The sequence below is a fragment of the Danio rerio genome, chromosome 4 (genome assembly GCF_052040795.2).
Source record: "Danio rerio strain M-AB ecotype USA chromosome 4, GRCz13ab, whole genome shotgun sequence".
In the NCBI taxonomy this organism is placed as follows: Eukaryota; Metazoa; Chordata; class Actinopteri; order Cypriniformes; family Danionidae; genus Danio; species Danio rerio.
Genome location: NC_141024.2, coordinates 63656130 through 63678770, shown reverse-complemented (window position 1 = coordinate 63678770; position 22641 = coordinate 63656130). Strand labels below are relative to the sequence as shown.

Sequence of the window (22641 nt, the reverse complement as noted above, 5' to 3'; positions counted from 1 at the left end):
CATCTGCTGTTCCCAAGACAGGTGCTCTGGCCAACTTAGTCTTAACACTAAAAGAAAAAACCTCTGGATACGATACTTCCAAACGCAGTTTCATCTAAGACAGTGGGGGGAAGCAAAATTTACTGTGCTTTCTACTCAGTTACTTTGCACATGCATAAAGAGGCTCTTGTACAACAAATCCAAAAGGCTTGATCTCAACAATAGGTGGCAGTCACTTTTCCCCAAAACCACAGGTTGCCTTCGAGTCATTCCTCAAGCCCACTAGGCCCTACACTGTTTTCTAATCTCCCTTATTTAAAACAGCTCAATTAAGTCATCGGCTTTATTGTAGAGTACCCCTAGTATCTGAGCCTGCACTGCGCAATGAAAGAAAAAAGCAAAAGGGATGGACAGATGCCTAAAATGTTAGAAACGCACCACACCTTAAGTCAGTGAAGAAAAAGAGCAAAGCTTGTGACTCTGGTGGAACTCGAACCCACAACCTTTAAATGGCTTAGCTCAGAGCCTAGAAGTCCAATGCGCTATCCATTGAGCCACAGAGCCTGAGTGCTCTGCTGTCTCTAGCACTGTTGCACAGAAAGCACTTTTTAGTACTCTCTGACCCATGAAAGAACAGCCAACTGCAGACAAGGCACTGCAGGGATTCGAACCCAGGATCTCCTGTTTACTAGACAGGCACTTTGATCTACTAAGCCACAGCGCCAAGCGACCTTGACAGGGGTTAATTGTTTAATTCGAAAAAAAAACTAATAACGGTAGCGCTGCTTGTGTGAATGTCTGGACTTGAAATATTAAAGTCCAATACGCTTATTTCACGCGGTAGCCATTTTAAAGAATCAAAGTGAGGCTGGGGTGGGAAGAAACCCGGAAGTATAGCTCCAGCACTGTAAACATTGCAGTAACATGCTGTGTACTATAAACCTCCAGCTGTTGCAGAGATTTCAAAATGCAGAAATGGTGTAACCATCGCTTTAATATTATTCAGTAAGTTTATTTTAAACAATTAAAAGCAATTTAGCATCAAACAAGATCACAATCTCAGTGATACGCTTAAGTGTCCTCCTAGGCTTCAGCTCATGGCACTAGTTAAACACTGTGAGGACGCTTTCCTGCTTCAGCCTGTGTAACCCGGTGAGTGATAAAACACTGCAGTCCTCTGCAACACACCCTCATGTTGTCTTTAATAGTGATGTCCCGGTACTGAAGTTTTAAACCCAGCTATTTCCCACTAACATGGAAGCGCCGCTGAGCGCGGATGACTCGACTGATCTTCACGGCTTTGCACTTCAGTCTCCATGTATTTGTGTTTGGTTTGCGCTCAGTTTACCGATCTTTACCCAGTGCAAGCACAGATACACGGATTGGAGCGCGAAGCAGCCGTCAAGATCAGTCGAGTCATCAAGCAGATGGCTCGGCTCGTCTGTGTTTGTGCTCAGTAAACAGCGGTGGGTGAACTGATGACCTTCTCGGCCAATCACAAGCATTTCTGTTGAACACGTGAACACAATGGCAAATCAGCGCTGTTTCAAGAAAGCCATCAACATTGCCTTAAATGTTAGCGCGAAATTGCCGGTCTTTCTTTTAATTCAGTATCGTGACAAGTCTAATATAGTGAAAGAATCAGTTTATTAACTCGAGTTTGATGAATAGCATCTAAAACGTGTGTTTGGGAAAGAAAACGTTAGCTAACTAGTGCTATTTCCCTTAACTTAGCTGAAAATGAGCTCTGATATCCCTTTTTACATTCACCATTCATTCAGAACAGACCTTCGGGTCACCCTGAAGGCGGAGAAATGATAAATTTGTGTCACTTTCTCTTTGCTGATAAGATATATAGCCAGTTACACAACACTCCTATGTAACTCCCTATAATACTTCCGGGTTTCTTCCCACCGCAGCCTCGATTTCGCTTTTGAAAATGGCGGCCGCGTGAAATCAGTCTATTGGTTAAGCATTACCACACTATGCTATATAAAGCCATCGTCCAAAGCCCTCTTGAACATGCAGCGTTCTTAAAGAGCATATTGTAGGTTAAAAAACTGTTTAAAAAAAAGGTAGAATCGTTTGTGACAATACTCTATAATACCATAAAATACCATATTAAAATGTTTTACGAAGTGCAAGGGCACAAATTTGAAAGAAAATGTGTCTGTTTTCCCACTTCCGCTTTTTTTTCTAACCACCCTGGTGACGTCAGTGCAGGGACTTATCTGACAGACGTGCACTGTTTACAGTGGGGCAGAGGAGCTAATAGCAGAACTGGTTGTTAGTTTTGGCGTAATTTATCATCATCGTGGTATATTATTGCGTTTATGGAAACTGCACAAACTCCAGCCTGTCAACAGATCAAGTCCACAAGTTTCCTCTTGCTATTTTGGTTCGTGAAATGGGATGAATCCGATAAGAGTGATAGCTGACGCGAATGAAGAGAAACACTCCTGGATCAGTCGGCGATTCAGCTCGATGAGCTGTACACGGTAAGACAACTCGTTTTTCGTTTATGTTTGTCAACTTTCAAGTCCGTAAGCATTATTCTTTGAGTAATTTGAAGCAACGTGATGTGTTTACTTTGGAGTAGCCGATAGCACGGCTGCTAGCTTGTATTGTTAAGCATATTAAATATACTTTTTTAAAGCGTGTAAAAATGTACACATATGATAAGACGGCTAGTAGCATCAGTTTGCTAATATAATAAATGTCTTGTATAGTGTCATGTACTATAATTGCATCTGTGTCTTTAAGACGGGAAACAGGTGGCATGATGGGAAGTTTTGTAATGTTACGGAGTTCATGGACACAAGAGAAGTAAAGAGTGGTGTTAAAATGTTAACCTGCATGTGGCTGATTTAATTCAGAAGTATGTGCGATTTATGAATGAACATTCGATGATAAGACACACATACATAACATTGGCGACGAGGATGCAGCCGGGATATTGTGAGCACTGAATACATGCGATGGAAAAGTCAGGTATTTCTGCATTTGAGTGCTACAAAGATCCCGCGACTCTTGGGCCAAGATGGACAAGATGGCTAACATCATTTGAACTTTATGCAGATGGAAAAGGACTTATTTTAGAAGAAGGCGTCGCCGCATCAGTTTGTCAACGACGCAGAGCACTTCTTTTGCATCATGCGGGACCTGATGTCCAAGATATATTCTCCACACTGCCAAATACGGGAAATGCCGATGACTTTAATGCGGCAGTTGCAGCCTTTAATGCATACTTTGTGCCACGAGTAAATACTGCATACGCAAGGCAGTCCTTTTATAAACTTTCTCAAAACTCTAGCGAGACTGTTCAGCAGTTTACAACACGTCTTAGACAATCGGCGAGAGACTGTGCATTTGCAGATGACCTGAATAATCAGCTTCGAGATGCCGTCGTAGGCAGAGGCTCATCAACATATGTGCGGCGTAAATTGTTGGAGGAAGGACCGAATCTCACTCTTGATCGCGCGTTGGAAGTTGCCGATCTCTGTGAACGAATTGAGGAACAGATGTCTGCGTCATCAGTGAGTGATGCATCAAAATCTGATAACACTACAGAAACTGTGAATCGAGTCTGGAAAAAAGGAGGAAAATATACAAAACACCAAGCAGAAAGCAGTAAGTTGAATAAACAGTGTTATAGATGTGGAAACACAGATCATTTTGGAAAAGATTTAAAATGTCCTGCTCGAGGTCAAATATGCCATAAGTGCAAAGGACGAGATCATTTTTCAAAAATGTGCAAAACCAAAATGGTAAAACAGAGAGTTAATCAAGTGGAGGGACAGACTGAATATGCATTTGTCATTCAAAATGATGGCAAGGATACTGATAGACTGAATGTCTGCTTGGGAAATGTTCATCTGAGGAAGCTGGTGGACTCAGGTGCTTCCAGCAATATTATAGATGAGAAAACATGGGAGAAACTGAAATCTGAGAGATCTAAATGTCATTCGTACATCCCAGATACAAAGAAAAATTTGTTCTCTTACTCATCTGATCAGCCTTTGCCGGTAAAGGGAGCATTTAAATGTGATGTAACAATAGGCAGTCGGATGGTACATGCTGAGTTTATTGTTATAGAAGGAACTGGTGAACCTCTGCTAGGGAGAGATACAGCCATGGAGCTTGGAGTACTCAAAATTGGGACAGATATTGCAGCGGTAACAGACCTTAAACAATCACTCCAATCACAATACCCAGAAGTGTTTCAGGGAGTTGGTAAGCTGAAAACTAAGCAAATCTGTCTGTACATAGATCAAACAGTCCAGCCAGTAGCCCAGCCCTTAAGAAGAATACCATTTAATCTGAGGGGTCCTGTGGATGATAAAATCAAAGAACTCTTAGAGATGGACATTATAGAAGAAGTAAATGGACCCACTCCATGGGTCAATCCTGTTGTAATTGTGCCAAAAGCTAATTCTGAAATCAGACTTTGTCTTGACATGCGGCAGGCCAATCGAGCAATCATCAGAGAACGATACCCTATTCCTACAGTAGATGAACTTCTACAAAGTATGAATGGATCAATGATTTTCAGCAAATTGGATCTGAAATGGGGTTACCATCAGTTAGAGCTGACACCAGAATCTCGCCAAATCACAACTTTTGCAGTTCATAATGGAGTGTACAGATATAAGCGTCTCATTTTTGGAGTATCATCTGCAAGTGAGCAATATCAACATGAGATAGCTGCTGCACTTACTGGAATAGAGGGAGTTGAAAACATCTCTGATGATATAATTGTGCATGCTCCGGACCAAAAAACACACAGCCAACGCCTACATGCCGTCTTGAAGCACATAAGAGAATGCGGACTGACTTTAAATCCGGAAAAATGTCAGTTTTCCATACATCGCTTAAACTTCATGGGAATCCTGCTGACACAGATAGGGATTGGGCCCACTGAAGAAAGAGTCAGGGCTGTAGTGGAAGCCCGAGAACCACAAAACGTCTCTGAAATTAGAAGTTTTCTCGGACTTGTCAGTTACAGTAGCAGATTTATTCCACAATTTGCAACACTGGCGGAGCCATTAAGACGTCTTACCAGAAAGGAAACAGAATTTGTCTTCGGACATGAACAGAAAAGGGCATTTAATGCTCTAAAGGAGGAACTTGCAAAAGCAGGGACTTTGGCATACTTTGACAAAGACGCACCAACACAGGTTATAGCTGATGCGAGCCCTGTAGGGGTGGGGGCAGTATTGACGCAGTGCCAAAAGGGTCAAATGGTGCCAGTGTGCTACATCAGCAGAAGTTTATCAGATTGTGAGAGACGGTACTCCCAGACAGAGAGAGAGGCCCTTGCTCTTGTATGGGCTTGTGAAAGGCTTCACCCGTATATCTATGGGAGACAGTTTGACTTGCTCACAGACCATAAACCGTTAGAGTCAATATATGGTCCACGTTCTAAGCCATGTGCCCGCATAGAGCGGTGGGTTTTACGTCTCCAACCATATGACTTTAAGATTGTCTATGTTTCAGGAAAAGAGAATATTGCTGACCCTTTGTCACGACTTTTAGGGAGCACAGCAATGAGAGAGAAACACTCACATGACTCGGATGAGTATGTGAGATTTGTAGCCATTAGTGCCACTCCAAGAGCCCTAACCACAAGGGAGGTGGAAGAAGCTTCAGAAAAAGATGCAGAACTGACAGAAGTGCGAAGAGCTATTGAAAGTGGACACTTTGAAAAGTGTATGTCTTATGCAGCCATAGCTAATGAGCTGTGCACAATAGGCTATCTGGTTTTACGTGGAACACGTATTGTACTTCCAAAAACATTACAAACAAGAGCACTAGCCCTTGCCCATGAGGGACATCTAGGTATAGTTGGAACTAAGCAGCATCTCAGAACCAAAGTATGGTGGCCTGGCATGGACAGAGCTGCTGAGAAACATTGTAAATCGTGTCATGGCTGTCAAATTGTCTCTCGTCCTGATGCTCCTGAGCCACTACGACCTTTACCATTACCTGATGGACCGTGGCAAGATTTAGCAGTGGATCTGCTGGGGCCCTTGCCTTCGAAACATTCAATTCTGGTTGTTGTGGATTATTATAGCAGGTATTATGAGTATGATATAATGACCTCCACCACAACTTCAAATGTGATTGACAGCCTAGAGGGCATATTTAGCCGACATGGACTTCCCTTAACACTCAAATCAGACAATGGTCCTCAGTTCAGGTCAGACGAATTCAAAGCTTTCTGTGAAGGGAATGGAATTAAACATCTGAAAACAACACCTAAATGGGCCCAGGCTAACGGTGAAGTTGAGCGTCAGAATGCCTCTATCATGAAACGTATTCGAATTGCGCAGTCTGAGGGACTGGACTGGCAAAAGGAACTCAGGAGGTATGTTACAGTATACAGAGGAATTGTACACAACACAACAGGAAAAAGTCCAGCTGAACTCTTGTTTAAAAGGAAAATGAGAGGCAAGCTACCTGAACTCACATCTGTGGATACAGATCTCGAAGTTCATGATTATGATGCTGAGAAAAAAGGAAAATACAAACTGTACGCTGATGAACACCGCAAAGCACAACAATCAAGTGTAGAGGTTGGAGATCAAGTTTTGATCAGACAGGACAAGACTGATAAATTCACCACACCATTCAGTGCAACACCTCACACAGTAATCAGAAGAGCTGAAAACCAAATAACTGTCGAATCACCAACTGGAGCTCAATATAGCCGCAATACAACATTTGTGAAGAGATATGTGGAGAAAGAAACAGAAGACAGCCAGGGTAACAAAAAAGCAGAAGATGCCAGCTGTTCTGGGGACACAAATCAAAAGAAACTGCTAGAGGGATCAGTTAGACCTGTATCCACAACAGAGTGTGAACAAAATGCCTCATATGAGAAGCCCAAAAGGGAACGAAGATTACCAAAAAAATTTACAGACTTTGTCATTAGTTGAATTCTTGAACTGATAAAAACAATGTGCTGTTTTGATGTTCAAAATGCAGTAACTTTAAAGCAAGTTAGAGAATGTGGTGTTTGCTAGTCAAATGTTTAAATATGTTGTGTTTAGGTAAGTTTAAGACAACTTAGATTGATAGTCTTTATCCAACTTTGGGGGGGATGTCATGTACTATAATTGCATCTGTGTCTTTAAGACTGGAAACAGGTGGCATGATGGGAAGTTTTGTAATGTTACGGAGTTCATACACACAAGAGAAGTAAAGAGTGGTGGTAAAATGTTAACCTGCATGTGGTTGATTTAATTCAGTAGTATGTGCAATCTATAAATACTTGATGATAAGACACACATACATACCACCTGTAGATCACGCAGGTGTGTTTTAGTAAAGTGAAAGAGCTCAGATTGTGTTCCTGCTGCACAAGAGCGTCTGTACTTCTGCATGTGAGTTTAACACTTCTACATTATGCTGATTTGTGGAGATGATGAAGGGGTTTTATATGTGTGAGTGTGATTTAAATGTCTGATCCTAAAGATCAAATCCTCAAACACAGATTAAACACTGAGTCAAACACGCTCATTTAAAGCTGTCTAAAAGCTTTATTTTTAATCCCTTTAAAGTGTTTGTTCTCTTCTATTTCAGACTGACTCAATAGTTTCAATAATTCAGCATTACATATAACTCTAAACATTTAGAGCCACAAAATCAAAAGTAAAGTTAAAGCAGTCCTTCCAGTTGAACAGGAAGAAAAAGCTGCCGAAAAACAGGTTTTTTCAAGAGGTGGTTCAGTGTGTTTTGAGGCTTTGTTGTGTTCACTTATTTTAATTATTAAAATGCTGACGTTCACTAAACAAATGACATTTAACCCTTAACTGTCAGCAGATGTTTTAGTACTAACTCAATATCTTAGTTAATATATATAATGTCACACGACCAAGTATATATCATATATATGAAAAGTATGAGGTGTCAGAAGCAGTCCAGTTGAACAGGAAGAAAAAATGCTGAAAAACAAGCTGACAATCCTTAAACAAAACTGTATTTAACCCTTTACTGTCAGAGTAATTCATTACAACTTGTATATTAAAACAACAACAACTGCACAATAGTTATAAATTGAGTTGAAATGGAGGTAAAGTTGCTTCATATTCGTACATTTGTTCATTTTGGCTATTTTAAATACTGGCTCTGAAATGGTGCGTAAGAATGACTAAAACACAACATTAGTTTGGTTTATTTGACTGTGACTGTTGTACTTTGATAGTTGTTGGCTGATTATGTGATTTATTGAGGTAAAGTTGGTTTTCGCACATTCATACTTTCTCCTTAATAATATCACTTCAGAAAATGATTCTGTGCTAATTGGAAATAGTAAAATCATATTATATTATTATATAATGACTATCAAAGTACAATATTCAGAGTCAATTAAACAGTGCTAATGTTATGTTGAAGTCAATCTTATGTGTCATTTCAGAGCCAGTATTTAAAGTAGCCTGTTATAAGATGTTACAGTACCAAAGCGAACAAATATAAAAACAACTTTAACTCAATATTTCACTATTTTGAATTGGCACCGAATAATTTTTTAAAGTGATATTATTAAGGAGAAAGTCTGTGTTATGTGTAAATAAGGGTCAGAGAGGATCCAAGTGCAAGTGACAAAAAATGTTTATTTATATCTGACAAATAGACCAGAAAGTGCCAGGCTAGAGGGACGCAGAACACAGGGCAGGAACAGAACAGGGAAACCAGATGCAGATTCTCCTCAGGGCCTGAGCACAGACAGCACACACACATGAGCAGGGCTGATAGTGGAAAAAATTCCTGAGCCTGAACTTTTTTTCCTTGCTGATGTTTTAATTTAAACGCATTTATTTTATGTATTCGTAGTCATACTTCCGTACTTAATATAGTCATTTGACAGTACATGTCAGTCAAATTTATTGTGGTGATAAATTAATGATAAACTAATGATTTGTTTATAAGTATCATTACGCTGTGTTGCTGTCACTGCAGCTACATGCCAGTAATGTCAGTGACACATGCCAGTAATGTCAGTGACATATGCCAGTGTCAGTGATCTTGTGACATGTGCCAGTAGGTGTCAGTATAAGCACGTTATAAGCACATTAATCTTATAAGTCTCTTTGCTTTAATATTTAAAAATCATTAGGCAAATGACACCTGTTATCTTACATGCATATATGTTATGAGTTTTCAACATGGATCTTATTATAACTTTTTAAAGGATATTATTTGAAAATACCTTAAAATGAAAATAAGTTAAATAATAAAATAAATGAATGAATTAAAAACATAGAAAAGTCCATATTGTAGGGAACAAAGGAACTGCCAGGATGCAATAATATACAGTACAACAGATAAGTGTAACCCCTCCCATACATAAGCATGCCACAATAAATTTGACTGACATGTACTGTCAAATGACTATATTACGTACGGAAGTATGACTAGGAATACATAAAATAAATGCGTTTAAATTAAAACATCGTGGAGTAGCTCAGCAAATAAACTTGCGACGCGATAAATTAGGTTAAAAGTCGCGTAATGATTAAATATGTTTTTGCTCGTGTTAATTAATGTCATAAGCTTCGCCGGGTGTCGATGTCACTGCAGTGACATGCAGCGCGACACTCTGAGTGACACAGGTCACAACACATGCCACTAGCGAGTGACACATGACAGTGGAAAACCGGACGTGCCACCGGAAGTGTCACTACTAGCCGCATTTCCACTATCAGGCCAGTGCGAGCCAGGGCTTATATCGGGCCAGGCCGGGCCAATCGCCTGGGAGGTTGAGCAGTGAGGCCGAAATCATGTCGCGTTTCCACTGTGGGGCTAGTAGCTAGCAGCGCGTCAGCAAACCCCGCCCCCAGAACATCCCCCGAATCTAACGTCACTCAAACCGCCCACTTCAGCGAGAATCATGCAGATAAAGCACACCATCACATCATCACGAAACTATTAAAATAGGACAACCAAAACAAACAAATGACACGTTACTGTACAGCAGTACAACGCATGTCTATACGCACATGCCTGTGTGTTTTCATTTATCATATTCATATTATTCATTTATTCATACTCGCCGACCCACTGGCATCGAAATCCAGTGGTCTTGCCACCAACGGAGGGACCCAGCGCAGGGAGCGCACACATTCATAATATAACACCATATAGGCTATATAAAATTCTCCGTTAATAACTCGATATAAAATGTATTTTATAACATCCTCTAGACAGATGCTGTCCAACATTCATCCCAAATGCTCCGGAGAGAACTGAAACATGATTATTTTTCCCTATAGGCTTTATGACACTTAATAGGTGATTCCCTTTATTTAAAGATGTTGCTTATTATATCTTAAGTAAAGGAAAGTGTTCAGTGTTTCAGCACATAAGAGCAGCACGTAATAAAATATAGCCTATATTTCGTTGCGCTCAGCAGCAATGCACTAATAAAGCTCTTTATGTATTTTAAATTTCCTTTTTTAATTTTACCACGTTATATAAAAACATACACACTTGTTTGAGGACACAGAACACAGTTTGAACTTGCAGTTTTCCCCGTCAAAAAAGTGCTGCGCAGCTGCAGACAGAAAAAAAAGGTCGCTTGGTTTCTGCGTTCCCTCACCCTGAAAATGCTCTGTTTGCATGATTTGATTAATATCATCGTATCCAAATACTTTATAAATAATATTTAAAACATTTTCCGGTGTTTATTTATTTATTTATTTATTTTAGAAAATACTTTTTTCAAAGAGGCTTTTGAAAAATGAAAGTTTAATATAAATTTGAACAGTTTGATATAGTACCTAATTGTTATAGCTATAGCTTTTGTTAGTTTTATATTGGTTTATTTATTTAATGTGATTTTATTATAAGCCTATCTGATATTTGTAATTCTTTAAATTATTTAAATATAGGGCTATTTTATCTAGATATGACACTATTGTTTTGAGCCTACAAAAGCGGACATGAAAATTGTAAAGTTTAATGTCTTTCTGTTGTATTCATATAGTGTATTATCTCCAAAATAAATTAAAACAATAAAAAGAAAAGAAAAAAGCCGCTCGCGGCATCAACAGAGCTATGAATGGAGCGCGCTTTTCCTCGGTCTCACACACGCACAGGCATCTAAACGCGCAAAAACACTTATTAAACTTGACAAAACCTCTTGAAATCCTTTACTGTCTGCTGTGTCTTTAATATGGTGTAAAGATTAGTTATTGAAACATCAAAGAGATGCAGCAAAGAAAAATGACTTATTAAAACTATCATTTTATGCAACAGCCTTACATTTAAAAGAGAAACATAAGGGCGATCATATGCAAAAAAGACCCCAGCCTATAATTTGTTCCAGATGTTTTCTTTCTCTTATTTATTTGTTTGTTTATGTGTTTGGCGCATGTACTCATGTGCGATCGGAAAACTGTGCCCGCCTCTCCTTTCACTCCGCCCCGAAGCCCCTGCTGGCTCTCTTTGGCCCAAGGTATTCGGCGGGCCGAAAAAAGCCGGCCGCTGGCCCCAAGAAAGCCCCGCTTTGGCCCGATTAGGCCCCGGAAGTGACAGTGGAAACGCCACTGGCCTTGGCTCGCTCGCTTTAGGCGCGATAGTGTTATCTGTACGTACGATGTCGTGTCTCTCCATGTTAAAACTGCTACTGTGAATCCGCGTTCAAGCGCACACAATAAGCTAAAACTCGCTCCAAGCACCGGCAAAAACAAATAACAATGAATGTGTCGAGGAAAGAGTAAGGACATATCTTAATTATTTATTAATAAACGTATTCTGAGTCAGTGTCGCAAAGATCCTGACTGGCAATCTCCTCTTGGACTCGCCTTTAGAGAGAAATTCATCTTTACGGATTACATGAAGGACTTTTTTTGTTTTCGATTTGTTTTATTTCGTTAAGTAATAATTTAAAGCTTTCTATAAATATATTTATTATGTCTGTGAGGCATATACATTTTGCTTCATTTTGTTAAGCGCTCCTGTTCAAAAACCAGACGACAGAAAGCGCATAATTTTGGTTTTCTTTATTTTATAAAAACGCTGTAACGTTTTTTGATGTATTACTCGTACTTTGTGAGCAAAAATGACGGATAACTTTAAATTGCTCCCACTGAAAAAATGCAAGTGATTGCTCTGGCGCCTCGATGTCCTGCAAGCTTTTTATAAGCAAACTATGCGCCTAATAGCACACATTCTTTAACGTTTAAGCTACCATTGTTTTATACTTGAACTGTTTTATATCTTTTATTTTAGGCAAGTCGTGATGATCTGAGAAGGCAAACTGATCAAACAGACAATGATGGTCTTCCGCTGGGCGATGTTCGTTAAAAAAAAAACAAAAAAAATTATTTTTAACGAATAAAAAATGCTCCAAACGTTTTTCTAAATAAGCTGAATAAAAAACGAAACTAAATATAAACACTTTGCCATTAGGCTACATACAAAACTGAACTATTTTATAGTTGAAACACTAAGTTGTTTAAGGAGAAGGGGGAAATATATTTTTGTCCCGTCTATTGCTTCACCGTTATTTCGAGAATAAACCCAGCGTAAATATGCAGATGTCATTCCCAAAACATATCAGCGTATATGTGCCGAAAACGAAAGTTTCATACAAATTCTGAATGGATTATAGCCTGGAAAGTGCACAGCACGCTCCTCTTATTATCACTAAAAAGCGTCACTAATCTTAGTTCATAGAGATCTCACAAAGATCCGTTATCATTTATAAAGCTCTCTAAATTACACAATTAATCTTTTATTTACATGGCGTCAACACTCAAAAGATGATTCACAAGCACACAAAATGGCACTTAATAAAAACCAATCCGGCGCTTTCAGCAGTGAGTGAATTCTGTGAATCTAGAGAAATGACAGATCAATATCCGTGAACCTGATTTTTTTTCCCCCGCAGTCACAGTACGCCGGAAATCCGGCGTGGTGCCGGAACGCTATCACCCCTGCATGAGCGATAGTAACAAACTGACGCAGACACACAAAAGCGTCGCTCAGATATAGGCACCATGATGAGCCTCAGCTGGCGAACTAATCAGACCAACTGAGTGTCGTCATAACACGTGAGCATAACAAATCCACATGTACAACCAAAACAAAACAAACCCACGTGATCAAACATACACTCCGGAGAAGCGCACAAACCTGCAACCGTGACATTACCTCCTCTCCTACGAGCACCTCCTGGTGCTCCCAGAAGAGCTTACCTGGCGACTGTAATCATCGATAAGAGAGTGATCCAATATGTCCTTTGCAGGGACCCACTCCTCTTCTCCGGACCATAACCTTCCCAGTCCACCAAGTACTGAAATCCTCCTCCCCTCCGTCTCGAGTCTAGAATGCGCTTAACCGAATAAACGGTCTCCCCATCTACGAGACGCGGCGGGGGGGAACCGGTGTGGGCGGGTTAATGGCTGTATGAAAAACGGGCTTTAATTTGGAAACATGAAACACGGGATGTATTCTCCTGTACGCTGGAGGAAGTTTGAGGCGGGCTGCCACCGGACTAATGATCTTGATGACAGTAAATGGGCCGATAAATTTAGGTGCAAGTTTATTACATACAGAACGCAAAGGAATATTCTTAGTTGAAAGCCACACTTTTTGACCGACAACGTAAACGGGAGGCTTCGACCGGTGGCGATCGGCTTTAGCCTTGGTGCACGCACCCACTTGGAGGAGGGTCTGTCTGGCTGTGCTCCAAGTCCGTTGACACCTCTGGACAAAGACGTGGGTAGAGGGGACCGCTATTTCGGAGTTTAGACTGGGAAAAGCTAATGGCTGGTAACCTAAGCTACACTGAAACGGAGAGAGGCCCGTAGCCGACACTGGTAATGAATTGTGTGTGTACTCCACCCATGGGAGCTGCTGACTCCAAGAGGAGGGATTTTGGGAAACCAAAAAACGTAACATGCGCTCGAGATCTTGATTGGCCCTCTCTGTTTGTCCGTTACTCTGAGGATGGAAGCCAGAAGAAAGACTCACAGTCGCCCCCAGTAAATGACAGAATTCTCTCCAAAATTTAGACACAAACTTGGGCCCCCTGTCAGAAACCACGTCCGTCGGGAGGCCATGAATGTGAAAGACGTGATTAATGACAGCATCTGCTCTCTCTGGCTGAGGGTAATTTAGGCAGAGGAATGAAATGAGTAGCCTTCGAGAACCGATCCACAATGGTCAAAACAGCCGTATTGCCATCAGATGGCGGGAGACCGGTGACAAAATCTAGCGAAATGTGCGACCAGGGTCTCGAAGGCACTGACAGCGGCTGAAGGAGTCCAGCAGGAGGGCGATTAGAAGTCTTAGAAACAGCACAAACAGAACTGGCCAAAACAAACTCGTGTATGTCCCGTGCCATGGCTGGCCACCAAAATCGCTGTTTAACCAAAAATAAGGTACGACTCACCCCAGGATGACAACCCACTTTGGAGGAATGTCCCCACCGAATGACGTCAGACCGAATCTCCTCCGGCACAAACAAACGACTGGATGGGCATCCGACTGGGGGCGTTACCCCATCCAGGGCTGTGCGGACCCTGCTCTCGATCTCCCATGTTACTGCAGAAATACAAATCCTCTGGGGAACGATGGGCTCAAGAGGCGTATTGCGCTCGGAAGAATCAAAAAGACGGGATAACGTGTCGGGTTTGATGTTTTTAGAACCCGGTCGATATGAGATAGTAAATTCAAAACATCCGAAAAATAATGCCTACCGAGCCTGCATGGAGTTAAGTCGTTTGGCGGATCTGATGTATTCGAGGTTCTTATGATCGGTCCAAACGATAAAGGGAAGCCCCGAACCCTCCAACCATTGACGCCACTTCTCCAAAGCGAGTTTGACAGCCAACAACTCCCTATTACCAATGTCGTAATTTCGTTCTGCGGGAGATAATCGGTGTGAGGAAAACGCACACGAATGAATTCTGTCATTCGAGGCTGCGCGCTGGGACAGGATCGCGCCCACCCCCACCTGTGACGTGTCAACCTCCACCAAAAACTGCCAGGAGGGATCAGGTGTCACCAGAAAGGGAGCTGAAACAAAGCGCTTCTTTAGTTTAGAGAATGCAACCTGTGTTGCACTCGACCACCTGAAGGGAGTCTTTGCGGAGGTTAAGGATGTCAGAGGGGCGGCGAGCTGGCTGAAATTGCGAATAAAACGCCGGTAAAAATTAGCGAAGCCCAGAAATCTCTGCAGGGCCTTACGAGACTCTGGCATTGGCCAATTTACCACAGCCTGAACTTTCTCTGGATCCATGCGCACCTCCTCGACTGACACAATGTTTCCTAGAAAGGGAACAGACTGTGCATGGAACACGCATTTCTCCACCTTGACAAAAAGCCCATTCTCTAGCAGCCGCTGAAGCACTCGCCTGACGTGCTGCACATGTACCTGGAGAGAATGAGAAAAAATCAGAATGTAATCCAGATAGACATAAATAAACTGATCTATCATGTCTCGCAACACGTCATTTACAAGTGCTTGGAAAACCACAGAAGCATTAGAAAGCCCAAAAAGAAGAACACAATATTCAAAATGCCCCCTGGGGGTCAGGAACGCGGTTTTCCACTCATGACCCTGCTTCATGCAAACCAAATGATATGCGTTGCGGAGATCTAATTTCGTGAAAAACGAAGCCCCTTGCAGACGCTCAAACGCTGAAGACATCAGCGGCAAAGGATACGTATTCTTCACCGTGATGCTGTTCAGCTCTCGATAGTGCAAGGTATAAGAGACCCATCCTTCTTTTTCACGAAAAAGAACCCCGCCCCGCCGGAGAAGAAGAGGGCCGTATGATCTTGGCCGCTAGAGAATCAGAAATATATTTCTCCATGACCTCCCTCTCAGGAATAGAAGAGAGTATAACTTGCCTTTAGGCGGAGACGTACCTGGCAATAAATCTATTGCACAGTCATAGGGACGATGAGGAGGCAGAGAAGCAGCTCGAGACTTACTGAACACTCTCTTCAGGTCGAGGTACTCACTGGGCACGTTTGACAGGTCCATGCGCTCCTCCTGAAACACAGAACAAGAAACAGCAGAACGAGCAGACGAAAGACAAGATTCATCACGTTTCTCACTCCACGAAAATATGGAATTAAGACCCCAGTTAATGTGAGGTTTATGAAGAATTAACCAGGGATGTCCTATAACCACCGGTGAGTTGAAACAGTCTGTTAAAAAAAATGAAATGTGTTCAACATGATTTCCAGACGTGATAAGTTTTATGGGTTTGGTGGAGTGAGTGATAGTGGGAAGGGGAAGCCCACTGAGGGCGCGTACTGCAATGGGTTGTGACAGAGCTATAACCGGAAGTTTAGAACTGAAAGCGAAACTGGAGTCAATGAAATTTCCCTCCGCCCCGGAATCGACGAGGGCATGGGTGTCATGACTTCCTGAACCCCATGATACAGTGACGGGCAATAAAGTAGCAGCCGTAGAGGATTTGTCCAAACTAATTTCACCCATCAGTAACCTCTTACCTACTGATGGGTGTTGTCTTTTACGAGACAGGAAGCCACCTGATGACCCGCCCCTCCGCAGTAGAGGCAATGTCCCTCCGTTCTCCACCGGCGCTTTTCTTGCACGGACAAACGGGATCTCCCCAGCTGCATGGGTTCCGAGTCAGCGCTTACCACTTCCGGTGTCGCAGCCAATGCCGGAATGTCAGGGATGGAATCCGAAAACCTGCTCTGCTGCAGGCGAGTCTCACGTTGAAGCAGTTTGGTGTCCACATGGATGGCCAAATCTACCAATTCGTCCAGAGTCTTTGGAAGATCTAAGGAATAGATCGCATCTTGAAGACGATCAGATAATCCATGCAGAAACATGTCCCATTGCGCCTCTGTGTTCTAGCCGCATTCAGCGGCTAGTGTTCAGAACTCAATCGAGTACTCCGCCACGCTCCAATTCCCCTGGCGGAGTTCAGCGAGGACTCGGGCGGCCCGATCAAAGACCTTGTTAAGTTCTTTGGAGAACAGGTCAAACGTAGAGCAGCATGGTAGCTTTTGTTCCCATGCTGTTGTTCCCCACTGGGCCGCCTTGCCCGAAAGGAGGGTGATGACAAACACCACCTTAGATTGCTCGGGGCAAAATAATGACGGCTGCAGAAAGATGTAAAGGAAACACTTAGACAAGAAGGATCGACACAAGAGAGGCTCTCCAGAGTAGCTGGTCGGAGGTGGAAGGCGCGGCTTCAAAGAGCGACAAAGAACCGCAGGCGCTGGTGACACTTCCGGGGTTGGTGCAGTCTCGGGGGCTGGTGCAGTATCAGCCTGTGCAGCTCAGGTAACCAGTTGTTGGGCCTGGGAAGTGAGCAACGAAACTTGGCCAACCAGGGCCTGGATCGCCTGAGCCGTGGTGGCCAGGGCCTCATCCTGTCGATCAATCCGGGCGTTGCTCTGAGAGACACTTGCTGGATCCATGTAAAGGTCAGTTCGTTCTGTTTTGTGTAAATAAGGGTCAGAGAGGATCCAAGTGCAAGTGACAAAAATGGTTTATTTATATCTGACAAATAGACCAGAAAGTGCCAGGCTAGAGGGACGCAGAACACAGGGGAGGAACAGAACAGGGAAACCAGATCCAGATTCTCCTCAGGGCCTGAGCACAGACAGCACACACACATGAGCGATAGTAACGAACTGACACAGACACACAAAAGCGTCGCTCAGATATAGGCACCATGATGAGCCTCAGCTGGCGAACTAATCAGACCAACTGAGTGTCGTCATAACACGTGAGCATAACAAATCCACATGTACAACCAAAACAAAACAAACCCATGTGATCAAACATACACTCCGGAGAAGCGCACAAACCCGCAACTGTGACAGTCTGAACATGCGAATATAAAACCAGTTTTAGCTACTTTTAGCTGAAGATGTTTAGTGAACACACAGATGAAATGATCTTTATTAAACCGACCTGTCTGTGCCTCAGACTCTTCTTTTCTCACTGTAAGCGCCACTTCTTCAATCTTCACTCTCCAGTTTAACAGAATCCATCTTTCTTCAGTTGATTCAACAGTTGTTTTCTTTCTGATCAATCCAGTATTTTCTGCCTAACTCCGCAAACACTCTTTTTGGGCCATGATGATGGAGTTTTTCATCATAATGCTGTATCAGGAGTTGACTGAGTGGGTGTTTGGGTTTAGGTTTAATTTGGTGGACAGTATCTGGCCTAAGCAGTTCACTTTGTCTCAGACGACCACCAACCTTATAAGTCCAGTAAACTGGTCAAGCTCAGGAGCTAGGGCTAATAATCTACTGTTAGAATGTAAGAGTTTGTTACCCTTTAAGTTCAGCTGGAAAGCACCTGGCTTATGCCTGCATCAGGACTCAGCTGCATAGTCTTGGGCACATACTTTCTCGTGTTTGATTAGTTTGCTATAACTGTTCTTGAGCTTCATGTTCCACCACCTGATCAAAGCTGTGGTACTGCGAGAATTCTTGCATTATATCAAAGTAGTCTATCGTTGGCAGGCTACAAAAGGTTACCCTACTCTCCTCATCAGTAATGTCTAGGACTGATTTATTTGTATCTTAAGGCCAGGTACTTGAGTCTTGCCACAGAAATTGAGGTCCCTGCTGCCACTGACTGTGAACTGAGGCCCCGTTTACACTAGTGCGTTTTAGTTTGAAAACGCATAAGTTTTGCTACGGTTACGCCAACCGTCCACACTACGCCGGAGTTCTCGAGCGCCGAAAACGGAGCGTTTCGAAAACGCTGGAGAGGCCGTTTTCATTTTGAAACGCTGCTGCTCCGTCTCAGTGTGGATGATGGAAAACGGAGACATCTGAAAACGGAGGCGGGGCTGCAGACGTTCGCCTCTCTGATTGGGGCTTTTCCTGAATATTAAGTAGCCTAACACACAGTTCAGTCCTGAATCTTCTCCGTGTAAGTTCAGACTTCGCAAGTTTGATCAAGGCTGCAGTCTCTTCTTCTCAGTTTGATATGGAAAAGCAGACTATACCGAGGACACGGGTAAATCTTCAAAGGGAACAGTGTACTTTATAACTTCATTCACATCACCCTGGCTTCGTTGTTTCACTTTCTCAACAATAAAATGTAAACATGATTTAAGGAACTGCCTATTTTCATTTTAATATTAGCAACTTAGACAGCAGACATGTTGAGGCGCCGTGCTGTATAAGATGAGCGTCATCTTCACTGTCTGGATATTTATAACAAAACGGAGCCGATAACAACTGCCTCCTTTCAATTTCAGTGAAAATACGAAACACAGCCTCTCTTTTGCTGAGTATCAGTTTTAAGAATCGATAATGGCCATTTTAAAAGTATAACATACAATAAGTTTATACATTATAGGAAATAAAGGCAAGCGATAAGTCAATATACACAATGTACGTGGTTACATTAATCATTAACTTATCTTTGCGCTCAGCCAAAACACGTTACCTGAGAACAAGTAATAGATTCCAATGCCCAAAGTCAGGGAATATGTCGTTAGATAAAGACAACAAGATGAATGAAATATCCCGTTTAATAAATATAGTGAGATTAGATCCAGCGGGAGATGCTTGATGAGAAGTCCGACTAGCAGAGCTCTCATCTGGGTACATGGGCTGCAGCGCTTGCCTGAGAGCGTCTGTGTGGTCACGTGATGTGCGTTTTCAGCGTTTTGGTGTGGACGGAGAGCAGTTCAGAAACGCTGGGTAAAACGCGAGTGTGGACGCGGATCGTTTTCATTCTAAAACGCCGTTTTAAAACTAAAACGTACTAGTGTAAACGGGGCCTGAGAGCTGCTGAAGGGTTTTGCCGTGGGTCTGGGTTTTGCGTGTCGTCTGCTGGATTATTTTCAGTCAGCTCCTGAATCTCTGCTATTCGTGTACCCCCAAACACTTTATATCTGCATGAATTGGACTGGATCCAGGACAAGACTGTCTTTGAGTCACTCCATAAATTAACCTTTTAAATGTTCAGTGTCAGTTCCCTTTTTAGAACTTTTGGTAGTTGAGTGCAGCACAAAGATCCAGCCTGGGTACATATAGCTGTTGTTTTGGGGCCACTCGTGATCTGGCTGTGACAAATTCAACCTCAGCTTGGCCTTGAAGACTCTGTGTTCTCAAATATGCTACTGAACCATATGCATGATTTGATGCATCACAGAATATGTGGATGTCTCCTAAGCAGGACTCAGAATCTAGCTGTGTGCTGGTGTAGCACCGTGGTTTGGCAATGTTGTTCAGGTGCTGCTGTTCCTTCTCCCATTCTTGCCAGGCTTGCACAAGTTCTGTTGGCAGCAATGGGTCATCCCACCCATGTTTTTTTTTTTTAATCCCATAGCCTTTGAACCAATGCTTTAGCTAGCGTTGTGTAGGGGATTATGTACCCTGGTGGGTCATACTGACTGGCTAGACATGGTAGGTGTACCTCATTGTGGGTTTTTGTGGCTCCCTCAGATGAGTTTTGTAACCAAGTGTGTCTGCTTGGCAGAGCCAACGTAGACCCATGGTGGACTCAGAAACATCCCACTGCTTTTCAGAAAGCCAAACCTCATTTTTCTCAGATCTAGCTTTTGTAGGAAGGTGAGCAACAACAGAAGGGATGTTAGAAGCCCACCGCCTTAATTCGAACCCCCCAGACATAAACAGAGTCTGCAGCTTGTTCGCCAGTTTGGATGCTTTGTCACTTGATGTTACACTCTGCAGGTAATTGTCCACATAGAAATGTTTCTCCACAGCTGCACGTGTGTCTTCACCTGGGACAGTATTCTCCTGGACATGTTTGAGAACAGCAAATGTTGCGCAGCATGGAATGGCAGAACTTGCCACTCATAGATGCTGACTGGATTATCGCGTTGCATATCTCTCCACAGAAATCTAAGAAGCTGTCTATCTTCTTCGAGCAGCCGAATCTGATGGAACATGCCTCTCACTCATGATGGCAACAAAATGCTCTCTACAGCGAAGCAACACTCCTAACAAGGTGGTAGGAAGAGTGGGCCCAGGCAGCAGATACTCCTAAAGGTTATGGCTTTGATACAGGAAGGAACAATTGTACACTACCCTGTGTTTGCCATTATGGTGCACCATATGGTGTGGTATGTACCAGGATTCGTGTGTTTGCTCGATTGCTTTGGGTGATAATTTGATCACATAACCAGATTGCTCCAGCCTTTCGACTTCTTGGTTGCACACCTTTGCCAGTTCTGGGCTCTTGCTGTACTGGCTCCATCTGGGTGATCAAGTGGTGATGGTCAGAACCTATTAGCAGCACTGGCTGGGCCTGCGAAAAACGCATAAAGAGGCAGTCCTTATAGATGTTTATATTTCTTTTGCAATAGGGCTACTAGATGTGAATGTTTAGCCAGACTCAAATTTGCTGCAGTGCTTTTATTGTGAATCTTTTGTCTGGCTGATATGCTGAAGAAAGAGTGAAAGAAACTCTTAAGCCATAAATAAATTGGGTGTCGTGTCGAACTGTGCTTAAAGAAAGCTTCTCTTCATGTCCATTAAGCTTAAGTTGTTCTGCTGCATCATGAAGCAAGATGGTACGTTCAGACCCATCGTCCAGAATTGCATAAACTATCAGTGAATGCTTGACATTGTGTAACAACACTTTACTGATTTTCAACATGACCTGGCTGCCATTTGCTGGCCGATCAAGGTACAGCATCTGACTTTCTTGAGGCATTTCAACTTGCTTCATCTCAGCTGATTTTGGGTTGAGGTCATGTAGGACAGTTAGGTGTTTGCCTTTACAAATTTTACAGATGCCCTTTAACCTGCATTGAGCAGCTTGATCTTTTCATCCGCACCTCTAGCATCTCTTATTCATCTTAATCCAGTTAGTTTTGATTTCTCTGGTTAGCTGTGCAAAATTTGGGCACTGATTAAGATGGTGGTGTTTAGTGTTACAGTAATGACAGAATGCATTCTTGCCTGGAGTTTGAATTTCTGAGGGGTTTACCACTGGAGTGTTTGAAGACTGCTCTGCACCCTGAAAAATGGCTGCTGACTGTAAAATGGGCTTATCCTACTATAAGGTATAGCTGTCAATCAGTCCTAAACTACTATTAAATCCTCAAACCTTTTTAACTATAGAAAATAATAATATAACAGTGAGATCTGTATGAGGTGTACTCATTATATATATATATATATATATATATATATATATATATATATATATATATATATATATATATATATATATATATACACCTCTAATCTTGTTTTATAGGTCAACATTGTTCTAAATATTCTTCAAAAACCTCTCAGATTTCATCTTAAATATTTTCCCTAAATATTCCATCAACACACTCGTGCTCAGAGAAGCTGCACAGATATCTTCAGCCCCAGTGGTTTGTTGTCTTCAGGACACGCCCACAGCCAAGAGAATCTCATGAATATTCATGTCAGTGTCACTCTGTGGAGCCAATAATATTTCAGGATATACCTGTAGATCACACAGGTGTGTTTTAGTAAAGTGAAAGAGTGAAAGAGCTCAGATTGTGTTCCTGCTGCACAAGAGCGTCTGTACTTCTGCATGTGAGTTTAACACTTCTACATTACGCTGATTTGTGGAGATGATGAAGGGGTTTTATATGTGTGAGTGTGATTTAAATGTCTGATCCTGAAGATCAAATCCTCAAACAGATTAAACACTGAGTCAAACACGCTCATTTAAACTGTGTCTAAAAGCTT

General features: G+C 42.3%; 4 protein-coding genes across 4 annotated transcripts in view; 3 read left to right on the top strand and 1 right to left on the bottom strand.

Moving 5' to 3' along the window:
• LOC137489757 (protein NLRC3-like) overlaps positions 1–22641 on the bottom strand; it is a 407221-nt gene that overhangs the window by 64427 nt on the left and 320153 nt on the right. The gene's annotated exons all lie outside the window — the stretch shown is intronic.
• LOC148682312 (uncharacterized) overlaps positions 1–22641 on the top strand; it is a 342019-nt gene that overhangs the window by 78164 nt on the left and 241214 nt on the right. The gene's annotated exons all lie outside the window — the stretch shown is intronic.
• LOC137487276 (uncharacterized protein K02A2.6-like) overlaps positions 1–22641 on the top strand; it is a 252759-nt gene that overhangs the window by 91771 nt on the left and 138347 nt on the right. The window lies entirely within an intron of this gene.
• The window catches only part of LOC103910668 (uncharacterized), a 33483-nt gene continuing 33244 nt past the window's right edge, over positions 22403–22641 (top strand). The window contains exon 1 of the mRNA XM_087249715.2: positions 22403–22485. The gene's annotated coding sequence lies outside the window, so the exon portion shown is untranslated. The remainder of the gene's footprint in view (positions 22486–22641) is intronic.